Below are 20,838 nucleotides of genomic sequence, written 5' to 3' on the forward strand. Positions count from 1 at the left end.
GCTCTCACGACGCTTTCCCCCTGGGACCTGGGGACCGCTAAGGACAGCCCGGCACAGCATGCCAGCCGCTCAGCACCCCAGCACCCCCCAGCCATGGTTCACGCCAGGCTCCTCTGTGGCCTGAACCACGTGAAGGTGGGCATGTGGCCCCCACAGTGTGGCAGGAGCCATGCCCCTTCCTTCCTCTGGCAACCCTGCTTATCTCAGAGCGTGGGCTTCCTGGTTTTCATTGTTTACTGCGTAAATATTGGGCTGGGGGATGATATGAGACTCATCAAAAGATTTCAATAACCTAGTAACAGATTACCCTGTCGGTGCGAGAAAACAAGATAAAGATTTCCTTGGCCCTAAAAAACTAAACGTGATAGTAGTTTTGACATCTCAGGACCTGAGATCTACCTTTAAGAAAGAGAAATAAAAAATGCAAAAATGCATGACGATGAATTACTCATATTTTATAGGATCAGGAGGCTTTATTTATCAAAACGGCTTTTTAAATAATTATTCAGGTAAAGTTAGACTTAAGATATTCAGAGCTTCACTGATTCCCTCCACCTTACCTGTGTTTTAGGACGATCCCTACTGTGATCAGTACTTTAACACTTAAAGAAAGATGTTTTGTTCTTCCATTGACATCAAGAGTATCACTCTGGCTTACAAATGTAAGTACAGATAAAGAAGATGTACCCATTTGTTAAAATCTAACAAAAGCCCAACAATGGAAAAATGACTTCAGATGATGGCTCTTGAATTCTCATTCCAAGATTTAAAGGTTATCTCTAAGGGTTCAACTCTCATATCAGGACTTAGTCCCCTGGGGCGCCTAGGTGGCGCAGTCGGTTAAGCGTCCGACTTCAGCCAGGTCACGATCTCGCGGTCCGTGAGTTCGAGCCCCACGTCGGGCTCTGGGCTGACAGCTCGGAGCCTGGAGCCTGTTTGGATTCTGTGTCTCCCTCTCTCTCTGCCCCTCCCCCATTCATGCTCTGTCTCTCTCTGTCCCAAAAAAAATAAATAAACGTTGAAAAAAAAAGACTTAGTCCCCATAATTATTATTTTCAAAGATTAAATTCCAAAGTGCAACTATACTGAGAAAAAGATAATATTTATCCCCACGAAGATGCTTTTCTTTCATCTTTGATGTCCCTCTTTCCAATCCTTCTCAGCAGCCAGATGCACTATGGCAGAGGTAGGGGGGTGGGGGGTAGGGGGCCAGCTCAGCCGGTCCCTTCCATGAGGTCGAAGTTGGCTGAGGAGAAAAGGAAGAGCCTCCGAGGTGTCCCTCCATCCTCGACAGACACCCGGCTAGTCAGGTGTCATTCGAGACCAGGGCAAGGAAAGGGAATGTGTTTTTGCCTCTGGATCTCGGCTGAGGGCCAGGCACACCTTCTAGGCCAACGGGCCCAGCAGGCCAAAGGTTCTTCTGTGCACCAGAGAATGCTAGGGGCCAGGAGCCAAGACCCACCCACACTGTGCTTTTCACACTGTTTCCCAATATCCTCCCCAAGGAATGAGCAAAGTTGATCTCTAAGGGCTTTTTAATTATCTGAATAAACAAAACGGAACTATTTTCTCTTATTAAAATGAGCGGATGGATTTCGGAGGTCCCCTGACCTGCCTCCAGCCCGCCTACCCGCCATGACGGCTAAATTCATGGGGGTGGGGGTGGGGGAGAGCCTCTAGACGTTTCTCCCCCAGGCAAACCCGCCACTCTCCCCGGGCTGAGGGTCCACTGGAGAACGGGGACTCGCATCCTTGATCTCCTCCACTCCCACCTGACCACACAGCGTGGAACAAATGCCCAACACGCCATATGGTGCTTGGGAACCGGACTCCCATCCCTCGGGGCCAGCGGGCTGCCAGAGGCACAGCCCCACGCGCCCTGAGGCCTTCAGGAGCCAGACAGAGACCACCCTGGGAGGGAATCAGCCCGCTGGCATCCAGAGAGCTGCAGCCGAAGGTGATGAGCCACCCACAGCTCCTCCTCAGATGACGGTCCCCGCACCTGTGTTGTCTCACGAACCCTTGCAGGCACTCTACCATCGCAGCCCTTGCAAAAATTAACCTTTCCTGATGTAACACCACCAAATCCAGTTCCTTTGCCTTTTCATCATGAGAGTTTAATAAAAGCAGAAATAATCATATAAGTAGTTGGGCTAAACACCAACTAACACTGAAGCAGGGAATTTTGAAATCAAGCAGTGGAAGAAATCACACTGATTTAAGGGTGATTTAAGATAATACCAGGGGTAAAGACAAGCGGAGGTCTGAGTGAGGAGAAAATCGGCAAGGCCAGTCAAACTGGAAAAACATGCAGCTTAAAGGTACGTGGGAACCTGTGCTCCGTGAAGAAAGACACCCTTTATTCATTCTCTGCCGCACCTTTGGCCTCCAAAGGGCCTGACACACAGTAGGTGCTGAAAAGCTACCGGTCAAATGATTGCATACGTGACGGAAAACAGGTTCAGTTTATACGGGGGAAGACGGAGAGCTCCGTGAATATAAGATGCTACCAACCCCTCAGATTATAAGACACTTACTATCATGGGACCAACATTGCCCTTCTAATACAGTTAGTGCTACAGTAGCCACCATGGGCCAGATGTCACCTTTCCGATAAAAGTCACTGTGAGTCCTACGTTTTACTCCCTATAAACAGGTAGCTCCGAGAGGCAAACACAGAGTTGCAAATGCACAGAACAGAAAACAAGAATGATGTGAAGGTCACACCAGGAGCAAGGACAGGATGGTGACCAAGGTCGGACCGGCGGCTACCCCAGGCAGGCAGGAGAGCTGACTTGGACGGACATGAGGAAGCCTCAGGGTGGATGTCGGAGATGGTCAGGTGATCGCACACAGCCGGGAGGGTCACCAGGCTGCACCGGGTTTCAGTGGTAGCTGGCACCAGCCCCTAGCAGCTAAGGAGAGAGGACTATCACATTTTCTGGAATTTGGGGAGCCTGCTGACAGCTCACTGGGTAGCTTGAAACAAGCAATGGTGAGAACATTTACGCCACAGAAACTGGCAAATGCTAGCCATCAGGGCTTTTTACGTTCCCCCCTCCCTCCAGAAAGCCAGCTGTTAAACATTTACCAGCACAGCACTACATACACCTTACAGTATGTAAACTATACTCCAAAAAAGTAAAAAGCTGGGGGGCTGAGGGGAGGAAGGACTTTTTTGATAAAGGAAAAGGCCTTGCGATACGTAGAAAATTTAACTTTCAATGTGTTGAAAGTAAAGAACGAAATGTTTAACAGCAAGAAATCTACTAATGAAATTTACTACATTAACAGATTAGACAGGAAAAACCATACAACCATCTCAACAGATGCAGAAAAAGCATACAAAATTCTGCTATTCACGAGAAAGCTTATTTTAAAAAACTCTCAGCCAAGGAGGAAGGTGACCTGCTCACCTAGATAAAGGGTGTGCACAAAACAGCTACAGCAAATACCACACCTGGTGATGAAACACGAGCGTCTACACCGGGCGGAAGCCAGCGCAAGAGGGGCGCCTTGACCATCACTGCCGTGCGAGCAGTACATCTGAGGTGGCACCGGGAGCCCCAGCCAGTGCACGAGGGGAAAGTACAAAGATCAGACAGAAACGGCATCACCTGCACAACTTGATCCCCCACCTAGAAAACACGAGACACGATCGCAAGCTGTGCGCATAACCGGCATGCAAACCCAAGAGGCTCCCTGCACGGCAGCAATAAGCCATTAGAAGCGTAACTGGAGAAACCACTCAGCACGTGGTAACCGTGGGCACAGGGCAGGCTGCTCGGGGAGCAGTAGGCTACCGGCTAGCCAGCTGCAGAAATGTCACACCTCACTTCCAACCATATGAAAGCAAATTTCACATAGGTTAATGAGCTAAGTGAGGACAAGAGGCCACAAGAAATGAAAGAGGAATGCTCCTGAGGCAGGGCAAGTGTGCTCAGACGGGACTCAAAGCCCAGATCGTAAAGGAAATGTCCAATACATTTTAACATATAAACATTTAAAATCGCTCACAGGAAAAAAATAATAAACTGAAAAGACGTAGGAAAAGACCCAGGAAAAGACCCGTAGCCACGTGAAATCCCCGATATGGGCCTCCGGTGTCCCCATCAGCCAGGGCCCCGACCACCTCCCGGGCACAGCGCCGCCTCCCACTGGAGCCAGGTGATCCCGACGCAACCCCCCTGCCCCTCTCCCCAGGAGTGGAAAGCACAGCTCCAGAATGCTGCACTGTGGGCTCAAGGCCACCAGAATTCCCAGTAAGATGGAAGGAGAGGGTTTCCCACTGGATACAACTCTGAATCCCCAATGGCAGCTCAGACGATGGGAGGACCAGGTGGGAGGATCAAGGAGGTGGCCCCATCCTCACCCTGAGCGCCACAGGTGTCTCGTCATGTTTTGTTATGCGCTTTTTCACCTTCCTGTTTTGAAACTACAGGCTTACAGGAAAGCCGGAAACAGCAGAGAGTGCCCACCTGTCGTTCGCTCAGCCTCTCCTAACGTTTGCGTCTTACGGCATCACTGATAAATTACTAAGCTAGCAGATGATCCCGGCGCAACGCTATTAGCTCAACCACGAGCTGCATCTGAATTTCACCCGTTTTCCTATGAAGACCCCTCTGTGCCAGGAGCCCATCCACAACCCACGGTGCGCTTCACCATCATGTCCCCCCAGACTCCTCTGAGCCTCCACCACCCCTCAAGCCTTCCTTGTCCTTTGGGACCCGGACGCTTGAAGAGCACAGGTCAGGTGTTCCTCCGGGGTCCACTACCTCCTGGTGAAAGTGCTGTGATTACGCATCTGTGGCAAGAACACTGGACACATGATGCGCCCGTGGGGCATCTGGGCTATATGATGGCGACCTGTCTTACCACAGGTGACGTTAACTTGAGTCACCTGGGTTAGCTGGTGTCCGCTGGCTTTCTCCACTCTAAAGTTACTATTTTTCCCTTTTTAATAAGTAAATAACTTGGGGAAGAGATAGAGCCCAGGCAAATATCCTGTTTCTCCTCAAACTCTCACCCACTAATCTCAGCCCCCATCCCTGAGTCTCACCTAAACTAATCGTTGCTGTACTGTCTTTTCTACGTCCTCACTCTTTCTACACGAATTAGAACCCTTCTGTCGGGAAGAGCTGCTCCTTCTCCCCCCGTTTATTTGCTTCTTTATTCACTTATTTATTTATATCAGTACAGAGTAGTGGGTATTTATTCTAGTCTATGGATTATAAACCGATCCTATCATCATTTTATTTCCTCGCTCAGACTGACTCAACTCTGGCCATCTTTGCTGCTGGGGGTGGGCCCCCGTGCCCTCTCGACACACCCCACCCTTTCTGAGCGCCTCCTTACTTTCTGCACAGCCAGGTGTCCTGGCTGCACCTGTCCCTTCCTATCGGAGGATGATATCTGGGCATGCTCGCCATTGCTGGGGCCTGTCAGGGGACGGAGACCCAGGGCACGTGCGTGTAACCCTCGTGCTCACATCCATCTCTGCACGTCCCCGTACACACCTATCCCGATGTGCACACGTTAGAGACCGTGGGTTTACACTGCGACCTGGCTCTGGTCGCCCACCCAGACGGACGACCTGTTCAGTCCTGGGTGCACACAGAGTAGGTTCACCCTGCGAACCTCACCCCCATGACAAGCACGGTTCTGTACAGCCCTCGGCCTCACAGAACGCAGCCAAAATGCCGTCTTCCAAGATGAGGCTGCCACCTTTCTTCCCGTCCCTTTTCCTGTGGCTCCGTTGTCATTGGTGGGGACACTGACGTTTGCTTCTGTGTGTATTCCACTTTAGCGCCCCCCACCTCCTGGCTGAAGTTAATGTGCTTCATTTGGGGGTGTGTAAACAGCGCGGTGGCTCCCAGAGTCAGGATGTATTGAGCAGTGTGCTTGGAGGGGCACCACGCCCCCACACCTGCAGCCGAGTCCACTCCCCTGTCCCTCCCAGCCTCTCCCACCCACCCCCATGGAACCAGTCCAGCCCCTGGCTCCGGCTCGTCCATCCCGTTCCCTTTGGCACGAACGCGCAGACGCGCCCATGTCTTCCCACGGCCCTTCTTCCTGGTGGACAGAGCACAGCACCCTCTGGCCGCGGGCCTTGCTCGCTCCCTGGGTCTTGGAAATCACCTCGAATCAGTTCACAGAGGCCGTACCGTCCTGCAGGTGGCACTTTGCACTGTGGTCGACACACCTGCATGGATACGGAGGTCATTTCCATATGTGTTTCCATAGACTTGGAGGTGCGCCCTCAAGCTAGACTCCTAGAAGGGAAAATGCTGGGGCGAAGCACCGGGCACATGGGGATCCGCAGGCCGAATGGGGTGTTTTCGTGCCCAAGCACACAGCACTGATCTCCTCAGGCGGAGGAAATAAACAGTCAAATGATGGGAAAGAGCTCATCTGCGGGGCCCGACACAGAGGGCTGTCACCATAAGCCGCCCTAGTAGCCGACGCTCAGCATTAGGACTGTGACATCTCACCCTGGAAGTAAAAGGTTCATGCGATTCAAGAAGCTCAGCGCACAGAGACAGACCTAATGAGCAAGCCACCTAAAATCTAGCAAATGGTCTTTACTAGCATTGTCCGTAACAGTGAAATGTTTTTATCCTAAACCCCATTTCGAAGTCCCCACCCACACGAGCACATATCCACACAAAGCCGTGTTTGCTAATGTTCGGATCAGCTTTATTCACAGTAGTCGGAACGTGCAAACACTCCAAACGCCCAGCCCCGGCGAAGGGACAGAAAAGGTGTGCTGGATCCACGCAGGCAGGACCACCGAGCAAGTAACAGGAGCAAAGTATCGATCCATTCCACAACATGGGCAGACCCCAAAAACCTCGTTAAGGGAAAGAAGCCTGACCCAAAAGACTACCTGTTGCAATGATTCCATTGAAGTGAAATGTCTAGAAAAGACAGATTTGTAGAGACAGATCAGTGGCTGCCAAGGCCTGCAGCTGGAACGGGAATTAACACAAACACAGGAACATTCTGGGGTGACGGAAACTTTTTTAAACTGGACTGTGGTGGGACACCTGGGTGGCACAATCGGTTAAGCGTCCGACTCTTGGTCTGGGTTCAGGTTTGTGAGTTCAAGCCCCGCATCGGGCTCTGTTTTGACACTGCGGATCTTGCTTGGGATTCCGTCTCTCCCTCGCTGTCTCTGCCTCTCCCTGACTTAGGCGTGCGCACTCACGCTCTGTCTCCCTCTCTCTCCAAGAAAACTTGAAAAAAATTTAAAACCGGACTGTGGTACAGGCTGCACAACTCAGACATTTGTGAAAGTCACTGAACTGTCTTGTCTACAGAGGGTACATCTCATGACAGCTGCTTATACACAAAAGACAACAAACCCTCCTCACAGAGCTTCTCCCACCTGTTATTTCCCGAGCGCGTCCCCTCAGAGCACTCAGAAAGGTGCACCCCCAGACAGCTGGGTCGCACGTGCAACGGCACTGCTTCTCCCAACGATCAGCGGGACTGGGAAACACCGGTCGGCTCGCCCACATCCTGGCTCCTCCACTCACAGCCGGGCTCGGTCCCAGGAACCCAACGTACCCTGCACAGGGTGGTCCCGGCTCAAAAGTCTGGGAACTAAAGGAAGAAAAGTCCCTTTCCTACAGCAAGGGCTGGCGGTGAGAAACACCTAAGTTCATCAAACCCTCCTCTCCCTGCCCGGCCCTCCCCCCACACAGGGAGTTTAAGGGGAGCTGGGGGACACCGCACACGGCACTCTCCGCTCCCTCTAGAATACTCTGCCGGTTTGCGCAACACCAGCTCTTTCTATGAAAATATCAGGCCGCTCACAGTTTCGTCAGAGGGAGAAAATCAAAGAATAGAAAGCTTCATAGTAGAACGATCAACGATGTCACTCGTTCATGTGCATGTGGGTGAAAGCCCTCTACTGCGTGACACAAAAAACGTTAACGAGGGAAAACCCCCAGAGTAGGAGTGACAAGAAGTGAATAGAGCGCGAGCTACATTCGGGTGACACTGCACCACGTACTCAGGACACGCAGCCAGCAGTCCTGAGAGGGCGTTCCCTCGCACCACTGCCGAAACCAGCCAAAAGGTGATGGGAGTGACTTTTCCATAGGTCTTCGGTGATGGTCAAATCTAGGTTGAACTCTCTGACCCCAAATTATCACTGCTCCGAATTCCTATGATTCGTTCCCATGAATTGCACATCTTCCTGGATTAAGATTCTGCAGCCCCAACTCCCAAAGCGGCTTCCAGCTGACGCAGTTTACTGCATGTGCCGCGACAGCCCTGAAACTGTTAACCTAAAAAATGACTACACGAGGCCCTTGAAACATTTAGATAACTTTTCGGTGAAAGTAAAGTTTTAGTGCATTGCCAACCACAAAAGAGGCGGCCCGCCCAACAGCACCGTGCTACGCCAGAAACATACCGTAAAAGCCAGCGCAGATCATGGACTCAAGAGCGACCACTCTGTTGGACTATTATTTGGGGTAGATTCCTATTCTGAAAAAGAATCAAATTCGAAACAATCCAGACTAATAAACATACAGTTTCACGCGACTGATGTCACGCATCGCCAGGACAGAGCAGACGTAACCCCTCAAATCGCTGCTCTGTAGACGGTGGCCTGAGCACGTAGGTCCCTCTTCAGATCGAGCCCAGGTCTAGACCACGTGAAGCATCTGAGTGAAGTCTCACCATTGTCCGTCAGTCTTCGGGTAGTGAGCGCTTCACACAGGACCCTACTCCCCGTCTCTACCTGAGGACGCCCCCTGAGTGAGCCCCCCTTCCTAAGGCAGAAGCCCTGCCCTCACACAGCCCCGGCACACATCAGAGGCAGGTCGCACCGACCGACACAAAGGCTGGCCTCAAAAGAGAGAAAGCTGGCAAAGCAGGTGCCCGGCAGAACCAACTCCCCACAAGAGAAGAAATGGAGATGGAGGAGAGCCGGGTGCCAGGTGGGGGGGTGAGCGTGGGCAGAGGGGGCCCGCGGCCCCGCAGGAAGCCTGCTCCTTGGCCTCACGCAGAGGGTGGAGAGCCACCCGTGTCCTCGAGTAAATCCCTCTCCTCAGGAGAACCAAGCGCGAGAACACCCAGAGAGCCAGAGAATTCACGCACGCCGAGCAGAAACAAGAAAAAGAAGTTGGGTCTGTGTGTGCAGTCTGCACAGAAAGGCACAGAATACGAGGCAAGCTCCAAACTTACCCCGGCCTGACCAACAGATACGTTAACAAGCTCACTTCCTAACTCTATGATGTCACGGCAGGGGGGCTGACTCAATACTGCCTCCCATGGAATGATCTGTACGATAAGCTTTAGACTTACACACCTGAAAACAATCCTCGCTCAATTTAGTTCCAGACAACCAACAGAGTCTAGTCCCCTAAGACTAAGAAAATGGAACAAGGGAATCCCCTGGAGCCAGAACCCATTCCTCCACCCCCGAGATGCTGCCACCTGACCCCCCCCTCCTCCCACACCTCACCTCTTTCAGCAGAGCTGCCTGGTCCAGAGCGGGGGGACAGGATACTCTGTGCCAGGCGCTAGCCCCTGGCGGACCGTAGCAGCCGCGAAGGGACGGGACATTGCCCACTTTCAACACAGGACTGCACACAGGTTCTAGGATAAACATTTGTTCAACAGCTCGCTGAATGGCCCCTGAAACCCTCAGAATTTATTATTTTACTCTTGCATACGAGAGTCTCCTAGAAATGGAACAAACCTTGGAAGTCACCAACGTGACCGCCCTTGTTTTCCACTCCAGGAGCCTGTGGCAGGGTGGGAAGCAGATGGCCCAGCAAGTTCAGAGGCAGAGCCGGGACGAAATCCCCAGCTTCCTACACTCCGGGACACTCTCGCTTCCTCCTCCACCAAGCACCTTACAAGCCGCCTTCTCTCCAGGTTTTAAACCGGTTAAGTAAGCCTTCACCGCCGAGTCAGGTGTTTTTCATCGTATTTGGCTGCCTTTCTGAAACCTCCCAGAATTACTCCTATTCTCATTTCTGTCACAACGTCGCTATATCCGTTACGTCTCTGACGGTTATTACTTAAGAGAATGCTTTTCAGTTGTAGGGCTGCCCTCCGGGGTTCAAATGGCAGCAGCAGGACACAGCTGCTCTCGTAGGTTGAGGGCTCCCTGTTCGCAACAGACTCATTTACTCTACCGTACGTCATGGTTTTAGAATAATTTTGAATGTTTTGTAAATGTTTCTATTCTACGAAGAAAAGCACAAAAATCTGGAGATAACACAGACATACGGGGCATAAATAGATGACTGATTCACCGAGTACAACAGGAGCATGGGAGGGGCAGTGCGGGAGGCAGGCAAACAGCTTCGATCGGCTCGCCACTTCCTACCTGCGCAGAAAGTAAGAACACGTTAGTCATTTGTCCGCAGACACTGACAACTGCCTCCTCTCTGCCATGCACTGTTCTGAGCCCTCAGGAGGGAGACAGAGCAAGACCCCCGCCTTCCGGAGGCTTCTGCTCAGAGGGCAGCCTGATGGGAGGGAGGAGGAATGGATTCGGAGGGACAGCAGGGCACAGTGGGTGACAGGTGAGGGTGTGGAGGGGTGAAGCCCAGACCCCACAGCCAGAGGGGTGACCAGAGGGGACAGCGGGCCCCTGGGGGGACTGAGATGGGGGAACTTGCAGGGCTCCGAGCAGGAGAGTGATAGACCCATCCTCCCCACTTAGGGCTCCGCTTTGGCTGACGGTCAGGAACAGGTGGAAGGAGGCCCGGGGCAGGAGCATGTGGAGCAGAGAGAGGGTGAGGACAGTTCCACAGAAGGGGAGCCCCCTCAGAGCATCACGAGCAGCGGGCTGGATCAAGCTCGCTCCGACATGCCTGACACACGGGAGAGCTTCATATGCATTAGCCAACACCACCCGGCTCTCCCAGAACTTACCGAGCCCCTTACATCAGTTCCCCGTCTGAAACACAGAGGTGACCCACGCTCAAGGTAACACTCATGAGGAATAACTAGGTACCCGGGACTCTCAGCTCCGGACCGTTCCGTGTCACGGCAGCATCCACACGTGCACCTGTCTGTGTTTTACAAACAACATGGTACACAGGCTCCTGATCACACGGAAGGATATTAACATTCTGCACGTCGCACACCAAGGGATGAGCAAACTGCAGATTCGAAGAGAACCCGCTGTGAAATGACGCCCGTAAGTGAAGACCCTTCACCTCGGGTCCTTCTGCCACCGAGCATCATGGCAAGCCAGGGAGTTCCAAGGGCGCTTCTTAATCCCTCCGGTCTCCTCATCTCCTGGACTCGACCCACCGCCAGACCCTGCTGACTCCCGCTCACCCTGGCACCCCGGCACCCCACCACCCCCTCCCCCCAAAGCCTTCCCGCCATCCGGAAGGGTGCAGAGCCGGGCCCTGCACGCCTCAACCTTGCCTCCACCACGCCCCCCCATCAACAGCTGGTCGGGGGCTACTGCCCACCCCCCAGCTGCTCCAATAAGCAGGGTTCGGGCAGGGAATGCCCTCGGCCCCTCTCTGGGCAGGAAGAAGAGCTCATCTCTCCTCCGGGCCTCAGCGCGGCACCCCTCCCGAGAGAGGCCCCTGTGCAGAGCGACGCCTCAAGAAGGCACAGCCCTGGGACGCCATCTGCCGCAGCCCTCGTGCCTTTGGTCACCGCACAGACAAAGCAGCTTCGAGGACACCTCGGTGCCCGGTTTAGCCTCCAGCTGGAACACTGGCCCAAGGAGGCAGAGGCCTTCTCCTCCAGAGTGTGTCCTTCCACGATGACTCACACAGAACCTGTCACCGCGGGCAAGGGTGCCAAGGCGGTGGAAATCAGTTTTCCCCTTTCCCCGGCACAGACCATGGGCACACAGGGAGTCGGGGGGCTTCTATACACTTCATCGCATTGGCTGAACTACAGAGAACATTGATATTTCAAAACTCCACACCTAAAAAAAAAAAAAATCAGATAACCACAAACAACAAAAACCAACACGCAAGGAAGAGATTTTACCATTTTAACAGGTAACTTTTCTTTACATTTTTATTTACTTTTGAGAGAGAGAGGAAGCAGGGGAGGGGCAGAGAGAGGGAGACACAGAATCCAGAGCAGGCTCCAGACTGTGAGCTGTCAGCACAGAGCCCGACGTGGGGCTCGAACCCACGAACCATGAGATCATGACCTGACCTGAGTCGAAGTCAGACGCTCAACCGACTGAGCCCCCCAGGCGCCCCTTGAACAGGTAACTTTCAGCGAATGCAGCCGCCCTGATGACGTTTCAGCATAACTGGGCCCAAGCAACACCTGTCCACCTCAGGAGGTGGGGGCTGTCCTGGACGCAACACCGGCATCCTTCTAGATACTGTAAGACAAATGAAAACAAAGCAGCAGGCGAATCTTGCTGGTCCTCTGCTGTGGTACCAAGTTTGGTGACTAAAGGTGCCAACTTCTAGTTAAGTTAATGACACTTTTAGAGATAAGTGAATTGTAGGGGCACTCAGGTGGCTCTGTCGGTTAAGCGTCCAACTTCAGCTCAGGTCACGATCTCACAGTTTGTGGGTTCGAGCCCCACGTCGGGCTCTGTGCTGACAGCTCGGAGCCTGGAGCCTGCTTCGGATTCTGTCCCCCTCTCTCTCTGCCCCTCCCCGGCTCACACACTTGTGCGCTCTCTCTTTCTCTCTCTCTCTCTCTCAAAAACTAAACATTAAAAAAAAATTATATAAGTGAATTGTTTTAATAAAGAAAAATGCCATTTCCACATATATCTTTCTGTAAGGATGCCCCAAGGCATGTTTAAACACCGTAAGCTAATACGAAACTGATCCTAAGTCCTAGGGCACGATTCCCCAGTTTCTTGGACTGAGCACAAAATTATCTTTTATTTTATGCCCTCCTTTCAAAAGGGCAGCATGTCTCTGAGAAATATTTTTGAAGTGAGTCAGTTTCCACGTGCAGAGGTCCTGTTCCTCCAACAACCCCTCTCACCTTCTCAAGGACTTGCCTCTTGCAATTACCCCTTTTCCAACACATTATAAATTTGTCCTTCTCTACTGGATTGCCCCTTAGCCCATAAACACACCGTAATCGTTTCCATTTAAAAACCCAAATTACATAACTCCCTCAAGCCCATGGCCCCTCCAGCTTCTGCCAACAATTCCGCCCCGTTTTAACAAAGCTCCCCTAGAGAGTCCTCTACCTGTGACAGCCTCTGTGACACCCCCTCACAGTCTCCTCGGCCACCATAAGGCTCACTCAGGAAGCCCTGGACTCCAGACCAGGAGACCCTCCTAGTTTCCTCCTTCAACAGACCCCTTTATGACGGGTATTGCTAGACCCTCCCCCTCCTCCACTCCTCCCTTTCCCCTCCTCCACTCCTCCCCTTCTCCTCCTCCTCTTCCCCCCCTCTCCTCCTCCTCTTCCCTCTCCCCTCCTCCTCCCCCCCTCCTCCTCCTTCTGGGCCCCCTCCTCCTCCTCCTCCTCCTCCTGGGCCCCTTCCTCCTCCTCTCCCCTCCCCTCCTCCCTCTCCTCCCCCTCTCCCCTTCTCTTCCTCCCCCCTCTCCCCTCCTCCTCCCCCCATCTCCCTCACCTCCTCCCCCTCCCCATCCTCCTGTGCACCCCTTGCCAGAAACCCCCAGGCTTCATCCCTACCCTTCTGCTCATCTATATCTATATCCACTGCAAAGCCCATGGTTTCAAATACCAGCAACAGGCAAATGACTCCCAAATTCACATATTTGACCCCAATCTCTTCTTGAGCCAAACTTTGAATTTCCACTAGTATCCAAACATCTCCACTCGGATGACTGCTTATAAAAACAAGTGAGGTACTATTTTAGGCACTTTACGTTGGCTCAGTTTGTAGGCCCAACCACCAGAGGATCGAGACTGCCACTGTTCTCCCTAATTCACGGATGACAACACCAAGACAGAGAAAGATTAAACAGCTCGCTCAAGATCACGCTTCTGAAATGTGACGGAACAGAGATTCGTCCCACCTGCTCACAGCCCAGTCCGCGGGTGTACCTGCTGAGGAACCGTCTCCCGCAGGGTCCGAGGCCTCACGGGGCCAGTCCCCAGCTCCTGATGTCAGCCTCAGACTTCTCTATCCCAAGGCCAGCGCCAGCCAACCGCTCAGGCCAACAACCTTGGGATCATTCCGGATGTTCCATCTCACGGCAAGTCTACAGGCAATCCTGACGGGCCTGCCTACAAAACACGCTACGGTTCATCAGCTCTAAGCGTGCACTTTCCGCCTCTGAACAACTGTGAACTCGGAGGTGTCCCACAATGCTGTCAGCCGGGCAGGAGGGGAGTATAGTGACTCTTGCCCGGGCACACTCAAACTCAGCTGTTACTCTTGGAGGCACGACAGGAGACAGGACAACACAGCCCGACAGGTCAGTCAACAAACCATTTAAGGACCAGAAAACTCTCCTTACTACCTGCCAGTAAGATCAAAAAAGCATCTAAACTCACAGACCAGGTCTCAGCCGCTTGGAAGACACCCCAGAGGGGGCGCCTGGGGGGCTCAGTGGGTTGAGCGTCCGACTTCGGCTCAGGTCATGATCTTGTGGTTCGTGAGTACAAGCCCTGTGTCGGGCTCTGTGCTGACAGCTCAGGGCCTGGAGCCTGCTTCAGATTCTGTGTCTCCCTCTCTCTGCCCCTCCCCTGCTCACATTCTGTGTGTGTGTGTGTGTGTGTCTAAATTTAACTAAACATTTTTAAAAAAGGAAAAAAAAAGGAAGACACCCCAGAGACAGCAGTGGTGAGGTCTTAAGGAATGCCAGCACAGGGAACAACGTGGAAGGCAGCATGACATCACATCGATGCTTGGTCGAAGGATGACCGGGAAGAATCAGATTCTAAACGGAAAGAAATTTTAGAATTACTTATTTTATTTTACTTCACTTCTATTTTCCTTTTTGATGAAAGCACCACAGTCTGATTTTAAAAGTCTTCGCTCAAAGTCCAAGAGCACTCTTGATGAGCATAAGTGAGGCCCAGGCAATATGAAAGGACTGCGTCACAGGGTAACTGGCAACATTTGCCCGCTAAGAGTACAAGCCTGAAATACAGCCTGCCAGATCTGAGCTCAACACCTGTGCCCTGGCCCATCGTCGTCCCCCCACGCTCCTGCCAGCACCCCCTGGAGGTGGCAGGGGAGGCGAGAAGGGCCCCTGCAGTCACAGGGCTCAGTGCAGTCCTGCCTTTGCCACTGACGTGTGCCCTCGCTGGGCCCCGTCTTCCCCACAAGTAACATGGAAGACTAACGTGCCCACCTCTTGGACTAATGCAAAGCCAGCTAATACACAGAAGGTGCTTTAATCCCCTGGCATGTCACAAGGACCTAATAAACATTAGCTGCATGAGAGCCAGAGTGACTCTTTTATTTTTTTAAGTCTATTTATTTTGAGAGAGAGAGACAGAGAGAGAAATGAGCAGGAAACGGGCAGAGAGAGAGGGAGAGAATCCCAAGCAGGCTCCGTGCTGTCAAGGTACAGCAGCTGGGGCGGGGAGGGTGGGGGGTGGAGAGGATCCTCAAACCCACGAACTGTGAGACCACGACCTGGGCCAAGATCAAGAGTCAGATGCTTAGCTGCTTAACCGATTGAGCCATCCGGGCGCTCCCAGAGAGATTCTTCTAAAGATAGGTCATGACATCCCCTCCTTCAAAACTCTCTAAAGTCAACTAGGAAACAAAAAGGAAAGAAGGAAGAGAGGGAGGGAAGAAGGCTTCACATCACAGGGTGATTACAATCTAAATTCCTCGCCACAGCTCCAGACCTCCTGCCTCCCTCCTCCTCACCGGCCTCCCACGATTCCAAACCCAAACCCAGGACAAGGACGTTCCTCCAGAGCTCCCAGCTGCCTGGTAGTGCCCAGCGCCCTCCGTCCCCTGAGCCCTCTCAGGCCCCCGCCCACCCTCGATCTCATTTTGTTTGCCCTTCCTGGCACGGAGGCCTTTAGCTGGGGTGCACCGCCCCATCATGTGAATCTCATGAAGGCAAGAGCTACCCTTTACTGTGCTCACACCCAAGTCTCCAGTGCCCAGAAGAGAATCCAGCACATGGTGAACACCTGTTGGTGACCACGTGTGAGAAACAAAACTGGCCTAAAGGCAAGCAGAATTTCTCTGCACCTGCAGTAAAAACACCAGGTACCTTCAAGCCACTTCCACAAACACTTAACCCCTCTTCATTTTAATCCATCACAAAGACGCTACACTGAACACCAAAGTCATGTTTTCTTTGTGCGCTCCTAGAACAGCAGCCAGTAATACTAATCACATCACGTTTTTAAACGTGATAACATGATACTCGTGGTCTACGCCCAACAACCATCAGGCTATGCGGCAAGGTTATGTGAAGACCTCTCTCGGCTGCTGCATCTTCCCTGTCCACACCCCAAATAAAACTTAAAAATTCATTCGAGGAATAAAGATATTTTAATTATTTAAATACGCGATTTGGGGTTTTTTTAATTTTTATTTTTTTAAGTAAGCTCTACGCCCAACACGGACGGGGCTTGAACTCACGGCCCCTGAGATCAAGACTCAGCATGCTTTACTGACTGAGCCAGCCAGGTGCCCCCCAACGTACAATTTTTAAATGAAATTCTCACTATAAAACTTTTCTACCACACGTTACGAATATATTTTTAAAGGGTTTTTTTTTAACACCACCATTTCCATCACACAAATTATAAATTTGGAAACTCATATTTTAGAAAATTGACACACACACACACAAAAAAAAAAAAACCAAGGGTTTTTTTTTAATAATGTTTTTTTATTTTTAAAGTATTTATGTATTTATTTATTTGTTTGTTTATTTATTTATTTATTTATTTTGAGAGAGAGAAAGACAGAGAGAAAACGTGAGCATGGAGGGGCAGACAGTGAGAGAATGAGAGAGAATCCCAAGCAGGCTCTGTGCTGTCAGTGTGGAGCCTCACGTGGGGCTCGATCTCACAAACGGTGAGATCGTGACCTGAGCCAAATCAAGAGTCAGATGTTTAACCAACTGTGCCATCCAGGCGCCCCTAAGTTTTTAAATCAACTTGGAACTCTCTAAGTTTTTCAGTTTCACACTAAGATTGACACTTTTTTTTTTTTAATGTTTATTTTTTTTTGAGAGAGAGAGGGAGGGAGGAGTGAGGGAAGGGCAGAGAGAGGGGGAGACACAGAAATCGAAGCAGGCTCCAGGCTCTGAGCTGACAGCAGAGAGCCTAACACAGGGCTCAAACCCGGGAACCGTGAGATCATGACCTGAGCCAAAGTCGGACGCTTAACCAACTGAGCCACCCAGGTGCCCCAAGAGTGACACTTCTTCTTAAACAAAATTTTTATAGGCTGGTAAGTGTACAGTCTCACCTATTAATCTTCAAAGTATTCTTTCTATCTCCTATTTAAATAAGAGTCCTTTATCGTAAGTATTTACATAGCTCATCACAGCATTCCAGGGAATAAAACTCCATGCTTAAATAAAACTTACGCCTAAGGGATTCTGATGGCCAATAAAAATGATTAGGTTTTGCTTGCACCCATGTATAAAAAATATTCACTGCACCACTGTTACAGCAAATATTTAACACTATATTAAAACACATATACAACTGTGTCTGTATGTTGACTGCTGCTGGGAGATACACAATCAATGGGCCACAGCAGGTGGAATGAATGGAATGAGGTTTAAATCTCGGTACTTTCTCAATGTACTTTGTGCAACCTTCCATTTTTAAATCCATATGTAAAAATTGTAATGCTATACATTTCAGAGTCTTATATTTTATTTTTAAAAATCTAGTGCTATAAAAGCGGTTACTAACACTGCCAGTGCTTGAACTTTTTGAACCCTGCCTGTCCTGTTCAGCGCTGCATTACCCAGGCCTGTAACAGGGAGGGCCCAGCACACAACAAGCCACAGATTAAGGGTCTGTCCACTGAATTCAGTTTGCTTTATTCATTCACCAGACAAATACAAGTTCAAAGAATTTTCTTATCCCAAAAATCTGAAAGCAACTGAAATGTTTTTAGGGCGTGTCGATTCACCAAGGCGCACATTAACCTACGAACCCAGAAGTTGTTCTCCGGTGATGTTCTTGTTGAAGTCTCGTCTCTTCGCCTCCCAGCACTGACTTTATGAGCACACGGCACCTCGAGATACATGTATCATCAATTTCTCAGAGCCGGACCAATTTTCTTTTCACCACTGCCCCCTGCAGAAAGGCCTCCTTTTTTCCCTTCCAACCATAGCTTCAAATTTTGTCCGCGAGGTAGCTGAACACATCCGGTCCCAGGAACCCTGAGACATCGCACAGGGCGTTACTCACCGACAAGACAAGCGTTCTTTCCCAAACCCTGGTGAGCCCCCTGCCTCCACCCCCAGCAGGGCCCGGGATGGGTATCCGCACCCCGCTCGGCGCGTCTCACCGAATACTTCCCAAGCCCCTGTGGCGGGTGTCCACTCGGAGAGGACCCGCCCACTGGCGGAAGCACGCAGGGAAAGGCCCCTAATTCCCCGTCCAGGGTGGAGCACACACCGCCTTCTCCCCTCCCCTCCGGGCAGCCCTCGGCAGGCAGAGGGGAGTCTGTGCCCCCAAGAAAAGACGGCAACCAAAGACATTTCCTAGGGACTGCTCTTGAGACAACCCGCTGTTTTAGAAAATGCAGCTCTGGTGGCACCTTTCAAAGGAGTAAAACACACAGGTGAATTTCAGAGAAAAGGAAAAGGACTACAGAAATACTTCTATTCCCAAAGCTTACTGATCTATCCTCTTAATTAGGGCACTAAGAGTAAAGCAGCAAGTCTGATAATCCAGCCACTTTTTTCATACTTAAGAACGGAACGCTAACCATTACGTTTTGTTTAATAAGGGGACAAAAACGTCCTTATCAGCAGTAACTACCAAAATCTGCTGGCTAAAAATATCAACTGCGAACCAAACACAAGAGTGCGGGACTCCGGCACATATGGGGACCAGAGCACCCTTCTCGGGACCCCAACACTTTCAGCGTCCACAGCCCAATGTGACACATTCCCTCGGACCGTCCACAGCCCGGTAATTTTCCTACTGCAGATCTGAACACGTCAGAATTCACCTCGGGCCCCCAGTCGCCCCAGATTGTTCCGGATCGCTCCAGACGCCCGGCACACGCCGCGGGAACTTCCCCGCCCCGGGCCGCCCGCGGCGCGCAGCTTCCCACGCCGACACGGCGCCCTCGGGAGGGGACGCGGGGCCATCGGGGGTGTAGCCCTCTCCCGGGGGGGCGCAGGCTCAGCCCAAGGGCGCACTCTGCCCTCCGCGCACGTAGAGCCTCTGCACGGACACGGTGCCCTCCAGAAGGGGACGCGGAGCGGTCCCGGGCGCAGCCATCCTCCCCCGGGTGAAGAGCGTCGGGGCGGACACGGCACTCCTGGGCACGGGAAGGGGCTGTCCCTGGCGCAGCTTCTCCCCCCCCCCCCCGGGGCTCAGCTCCATTCCGGGGTGCAACGTCCCCTCCCAGGGACGCAGTCTCCCCTTCATCCCGGGGCGCCTCTTCATCCGGGGCGCAGTGTCCCCTCCACTGGGGCGCAGCTTTATCCCGGGGCGCAGCCTCCCCTTCATCCGGGGGCGCCGCCTCATCTGGGCGCAGTGTCCCCTCCACTGGGGCGCAACCTTATCCCGGGGCTCAGCCTCCCCTTCAACCCAGGGCGCAGCCTACTCTCCCCGGGGCGCAGCCTCTCTCCTCCCAGGAACGCAGTCCGCCGCCCCCCCCCCCCCACCCAACACACACACACCGGCAGCAGCTTCATTCTGGGGGCGCCGCCACCCCTTCATCCTGGGGTGCCGCCACCCCTTCATCCTGGGGTGCAGCCCCCCCCGCACGGACGCAGCTTCAACCCGGGGCGCAGCAGCACCACCACCACCACGGGCGCATCTTCACCCCGGACACAGCCTCCCCTTCATCCCGGGCGCAGCGCCCCCCCCTCCCCGGCACGGGCGCAGCTTCATCGCGGCGCGCAACCCCCCCCCCAAAACCACCACAGGCGCATCTTCACCCCGGACACAGCCTCCCCTTCATCCCGGGCGCAGTGCCCCCACCGGGCGCAGCTTCGTCGCGGGGCGCAGCCTCCCTCACCCGCGGCGCAGAGCATCCCGCGCAGACGCGGCGCCCCGGGGAAGAGACACGGGCCGTCCCGGGCGCAGCCTCCCCACCCCGGGCGGCCCGCACCCTGCCGGGCAGCCCCTCCGGACATCCCCGCCGGGCAGCCCCTCCAGCCCCCGGGCCCCGGGCCCCTGGCCGGGCTTCACGGGGTCCCGCTCGAGGCGCACGCCCGGCCCGGCCTCACCACCTGCCCGGCGGCGCTTACATAAACGCGGCCCCGGCGGCGGTGCCCGGCCGCGGGGTCCGAGCCCCCGCCCTGGCCTCGCCTCGCCGCGCCTCGCCGCGCCTCGCCGCGCCTCGCCTCGCCTCGCCTCGCCTCGCCTCACCTCAGCCGCGGGCCGCTCCGCTCCGCACGCCGCGCGGGGCTCGCACCGCCAGGCCGCCCGGGCTCCGCTCGGCCGCCGGGGCTGCGGCGCGCTGGCCGTGGCCTGGCGCGGCCCCGAGCGCGGCCCCGAGCGCGACTCGACCCGGCCGCCTCCGCCTCCGCCGCCGCCGCCGCCGCCGCCGCGGCCGCCTCAGCCTCCGCCTCAGCCTCCGCCCTCCGCCCTCGGCCCTCGCCGCCGGCTCCGCCCTCCCCACCGCCCCCGCCGCCGGACGCGCGCACGCCTGGAGCTGGGGGAGGGGGGCGCCGCGACGCAGGACGTGCGCGCGCCCGCACGCCGCGCCGAGCCCCCCGCTCTCTGTGAGCTGGCCGGCGGCCGGGGGTGGCGGGGGGC

General features: G+C 53.6%; 1 protein-coding gene across 6 annotated transcripts in view; it reads right to left on the minus strand.

Moving 5' to 3' along the window:
* The window catches only part of ADARB1 (adenosine deaminase RNA specific B1), a 138,674-nt gene extending 118,055 nt beyond the window's left edge, over window positions 1-20,619 (minus strand). For 2 of the 6 annotated variants that reach the window (XM_053220447.1, XM_053220452.1), the window contains exons 1-2: window positions 10,903-11,325; window positions 9,479-10,351 (exon numbers count right to left, since the gene is read on the minus strand). The gene's annotated coding sequence lies outside the window, so the exon portion shown is untranslated. Of the gene's footprint in view, window positions 1-9,478; window positions 10,352-10,902; window positions 11,326-20,448 lie in introns of those variants that run through there. The other 4 variants (XM_053220448.1, XM_053220450.1, XM_053220451.1 and 1 more) reach the window with 4 other exon arrangements.
* Between the last annotated feature and the right edge of the window lie 219 nt (window positions 20,620-20,838).

This window comes from Acinonyx jubatus, chromosome C2, assembly GCF_027475565.1.
Source record: "Acinonyx jubatus isolate Ajub_Pintada_27869175 chromosome C2, VMU_Ajub_asm_v1.0, whole genome shotgun sequence".
NCBI classification, from domain to species: Eukaryota; Metazoa; Chordata; class Mammalia; order Carnivora; family Felidae; genus Acinonyx; species Acinonyx jubatus.